Consider the following 5,000-nt stretch of genomic DNA (forward strand, 5'->3'; position numbering starts at 1 on the left):
CATAGCTCCAGTCAGAGAGTGTGCTAAAATTGCACTAAGTGCGAAAGCCCATTCATTTACAACGGCGTGTCCACAAGGCGGCGACATTTCCCCGTTACCGGTGGCTGCGCGGCGGGTGAGTGACAGAGCTTATCCGAGCGGCTGGAACTCTGCGCCGGCGTGGTCGAGCGTGAGGCCTCGGCCCTTTGGCTGCCTGGTACCTAAAACACTTCCATTGATCCAGCCACGGAGGGTGCTGGCTGGTGGCTCCATAGCTCCATAGCTCCATACCTCCAGAGCTCCAGAGCTCCATAGCACCAGAGCTCCATAGCTCCATAGCACCAGAGCTCCATAGCACCAGAGCTCCATAGCTCCATAGCACCAGAGCTCCATAGCTCCATAGCACCAGAGCTCCATAGCTCCATAGCACCAGAGCTCCATAGCTCCATAGCTCCATAGCACCAGAGCTCCATAGCTCCATAGCACCAGAGCTCCATAGCTCCATAGCACCAGAGCTCCATAGCTCCATAGCACCAGAGCTCCATAGCTCCATAGCACCAGAGCTCCATAGCTCCATAGCACCAGAGCTCCATAGCTCCATAGCACCAGAGCTCCATAGCTCCATAGCACCAGAGCTCCATAGCTCCATAGCTCCAGCCTGGGTGGCTGGTGGCTCCATAGCTCCATACTTCCATAGCTCCAGTCAGAGAGTTGGCTAAAATTGCACTAAGTGCGAAAGCCCATTCATTTACAACGGCGTGTCCACAAGGCGGCGACATTTCCCCGTTACCGGTGGCTGCGCGGCGGGTGAGTGACAGAGCTTATCCGAGCGGCTGGAACTCTGCGCCGGCGTGGTCGAGCGTGAGGCCTCGGCCCTTTGGCTGCCTGGTACCTAAAACACTTCCATTGATCCAGCCACGGAGGGTGCTGGCTGGTGGCTCCATAGCTCCATAGCTCCATAGCTCCATACCTCCAGAGCTCCATAGCTCCATAGCACCAGAGCTCCATAGCACCAGAGCTCCATAGCTCCATAGCACCAGAGCTCCATAGCTCCATAGCACCAGAGCTCCATAGCTCCATAGCACCAGAGCTCCATAGCACCAGAGCTCCATAGCTCCATAGCACCAGAGCTCCATAGCTCCATAGCACCAGAGCTCCATAGCTCCATAGCACCAGAGCTCCATAGCTCCATAGCACCAGAGCTCCATAGCTCCATAGCACCAGAGCTCCATAGCTCCATAGCTCCATAGCACCAGAGCTCCATAGCTCCATAGCACCAGAGCTCCATAGCTCCATAGCACCAGAGCTCCATAGCTCCATAGCACCAGAGCTCCATAGCTCCATAGCACCAGAGCTCCATAGCTCCATAGCACCAGAGCTCCATAGCTCCATAGCTCCAGGGCTCCATAGCTCCAGGGCTCCATAGCTCCATAGCTCCAGGGCTCCATAGCTCCAGGGCTCCATAGCTCCATACCTCCAGAGCTCCATAGCTCCATACTTCCAGAGCTCCAGAGCTCCATAGCTCCATACTTCCATAGCTCCAGCCGCGGAGGGTGCTGGCTGGTGGCTCCATAGCTCCATACTTCCATACTTGCAGCCACGGAGTTGGCTAAAATTGCACTAAGTGCGAAAGCCCATTCATTTACAACGGCGTGTCCGCCAGGCGGCGACATTTCCCCGTTACCGGTGGCTGCGCGGCGGGTGAGTGACAGAGCTTATCCGAGCGGCTGGAACTCTGCGCCGGCGTGGTCGAGCGTGAGGCCCCGGCCCTTTGGCTGCCTGGTACCTAAAACACTTCCATTGATCCAGCCACGGAGGGTGCTGGCTGGTGGCTCCATAGCTCCATAGCTCCATAGCTCCATAGCACCAGAGCTCCATAGCTCCATAGCACCAGAGCTCCATAGCTCCATAGCACCAGAGCTCCATAGCTCCATAGCACCAGAGCTCCATAGCACCAGAGCTCCATAGCTCCATAGCACCAGAGCTCCATAGCTCCATAGCACCAGAGCTCCAGAGCTCCATAGCACCAGAGCTCCATAGCTCCATAGCACCAGAGCTCCATAGCACCAGAGCTCCATAGCTCCATAGCACCAGAGCTCCATAGCTCCATAGCACCAGAGCTCCATAGCTCCATAGCACCAGAGCTCCATAGCACCAGAGCTCCATAGCTCCATAGCACCAGAGCTCCATAGCTCCATAGCACCAGCTCCATAGCTCCATAGCACCAGAGCTCCATAGCTCCATAGCACCAGAGCTCCATAGCTCCATAGCACCAGAGCTCCATAGCTCCATAGCACCAGAGCTCCATAGCTCCATAGCACCAGAGCTCCATAGCTCCATAGCTCCAGGGCTCCATAGCTCCAGGGCTCCAGGGCTCCATAGCTCCAGGGCTCCATAGCTCCAGGGCTCCAGGGCTCCATAGCTCCATACCTCCAGAGCTCCATAGCTCCATACTTCCAGAGCTCCATAGCTCCATAGCACCAGAGCTCCAGAGCTCCATAGCTCCATAGCACCAGAGCTCCATAGCACCAGAGCTCCATAGCTCCAGCCTGGGTGGCTGGTGGCTCCATAGCTCCATACTTCCATAGCTCCAGTCAGAGAGTTGGCGAAAATTGCACTAAGTGCGAAAGCCCATTCATTTACAAGGGCGTGTCCACAAGGCGGCGACATTTCCCCGTTACCGGTGGCTGCGCGGCAGGAGAGTGACAGAGCTTATCCGAGCGGCTGGAACTCTGCGCCGGCGTGGTCGAACGGCTGGCCTCGGTAGTTGAGGTACCAGGGGTGGGCCGGGGAGCTCCAGGCGGGTCTTGTGAGAGAGTGAAGCCGAGCGGCTGGAACTCTGGGCCGGCCTGGTCGAGCGGCTGGCCTCGGTAGTTGAGGTACCAGGGGCGGGCTGGGGAGCTCCAGGCGGGGCTTGTGAGAGAGTGAAGCCGAGCGGCTGGAACTCTGGGCCGGCGTGGTTGAGCCACGGAGGGTGCTGGCTGGTGGCTCCATAGCTCCATAGCTCCATAGCTCCATACTTCCATAGCTCCATACTTCCATAGCTCCAGACTTCCATAGCTCCATAGCTCCATAGCTCCATAGCTCCATAGCTCCATAGCACCAGAGCTCCAGAGCTCCATAGCACCAGAGCTCCAGAGCTCCATAGCTCCATAGCTCCATAGCCCCAGAGCTCCATAGCTCCATAGCTCCATAGCTCCAGAGCTCCATACTTCCATAGCTCCAGAGCTCCAGCCTGTCTGGTGGCTCCATAGCTCCATAGCTCCATACTTGCAGCCACGGAGCTGGCGAAAATTGCACTAAGTGCGAAAGCCCATTCATTTACAACGGCGTGTCCACAAGGCGGCGACATTTCCCCGTTACCGGTGGCTGCTTAGCGGGAGAGTGACAGAGCTTATCCGAGCGGCTGGAACTCTGGGCCGGCCTGGTCGAGCGGCTGGCCTCGGTAGTTGAGGTACCAGGGGCGGGCTGGGGAGCTCCAGGCGGGGCTTGTGAGAGAGTGTAGCCGAGCGGCTGGAACTCTGGGCCGGCGTGGTTGAGCAGCATGCCCGCGGAGGTGGCTCTTCCATAGGCACGGAGGGTGCTGGAGCTCCACACTTCCCTAGGCACGGAGGGTGCTGGAGCTCCACACTTCCATAGGCAGGGAGGGTGCTGGAGCTCCACACTTCCATAGGCAGGGAGGGTGCTGGAGCTCCACACTTCCATAGGCAGGGAGGGTGCTGGAGCTCCACACTTCCATAGGCAGGGAGGGTGCTGGAGCTCCACACTTCCATAGGCAGGGAGGGTGCTGGAGCTCCACACTTCCATAGGCAGGGAGGGTGCTGGAGCTCCACACTTCCATAGGCAGGGAGGGTGCTGGAGCTCCACACTTCCATAGGCAGGGAGGGTGCTGGAGCTCCACACTTCCATAGGCAGGGAGGGTGCTGGAGCTCCACACTTCCATAGGCAGGGAGGGTGCTGGAGCTCCACACTTCCATAGGCAGGGAGGGTGCTGGAGCTCCACACTTCCATAGGCAGGGAGGGTGCTGGAGCTCCACACTTCCATAGGCAGGGAGGGTGCTGGAGCTCCACACTTCCATAGGCAGGGAGGGTGCTGGAGCTCCACACTTCCATAGGCAGGGAGGGTGCTGGAGCTCCACACTTCCATAGGCAGGGAGGGTGCTGGAGCTCCACACTTCCATAGGCAGGGAGGGTGCTGGAGCTCCACACTTCCATAGGCAGGGAGGGTGCTGGAGCTCCACACTTCCATAGGCAGGGAGGGTGCTGGAGCTCCACACTTCCATAGGCAGGGAGGGTGCTGGAGCTCCACACTTCCATAGGCAGGGAGGGTGCTGGAGCTCCACACTTCCATAGGCAGGGAGGGTGCTGGAGCTCCACACTTCCATAGGCAGGGAGGGTGCTGGAGCTCCACACTTCCATAGGCAGGGAGGGTGCTGGAGCTCCACACTTCCATAGGCAGGGAGGGTGCTGGAGCTCCACACTTCCATAGGCAGGGAGGGTGCTGGAGCTCCACACTTCCATAGGCAGGGAGGGTGCTGGAGCTCCACACTTCCATAGGCAGGGAGGGTGCTGGAGCTCCACACTTCCATAGGCAGGGAGGGTGCTGGAGCTCCACACTTCCATAGGCAGGGAGGGTGCTGGAGCTCCACACTTCCATAGGCAGGGAGGGTGCTGGAGCTCCACACTTCCATAGGCAGGGAGGGTGCTGGAGCTCCACACTTCCATAGGCAGGGAGGGTGCTGGAGCTCCACACTTCCATAGGCAGGGAGGGTGCTGGAGCTCCACACTTCCATAGGCAGGGAGGGTGCTGGAGCTCCACACTTCCATAGGCAGGGAGGGTGCTGGAGCTCCACACTTCCATAGGCAGGGAGGGTGCTGGAGCTCCACACTTCCATAGGCAGGGAGGGTGCTGGAGCTCCACACTTCCATAGGCAGGGAGGGTGCTGGAGCTCCACACTTCCATAGGCAGGGAGGGTGCTGGAGCTCCACACTTCCATAGGCAGGGAGGGTGCTGGAGCTCC

This window comes from Syngnathus leptorhynchus, unplaced genomic scaffold, assembly GCF_054491065.1.
Source record: "Syngnathus leptorhynchus isolate UIUO unplaced genomic scaffold, UIUO_Slep HiC_scaffold_237, whole genome shotgun sequence".
Taxonomy (NCBI): Eukaryota; Metazoa; Chordata; class Actinopteri; order Syngnathiformes; family Syngnathidae; genus Syngnathus; species Syngnathus leptorhynchus.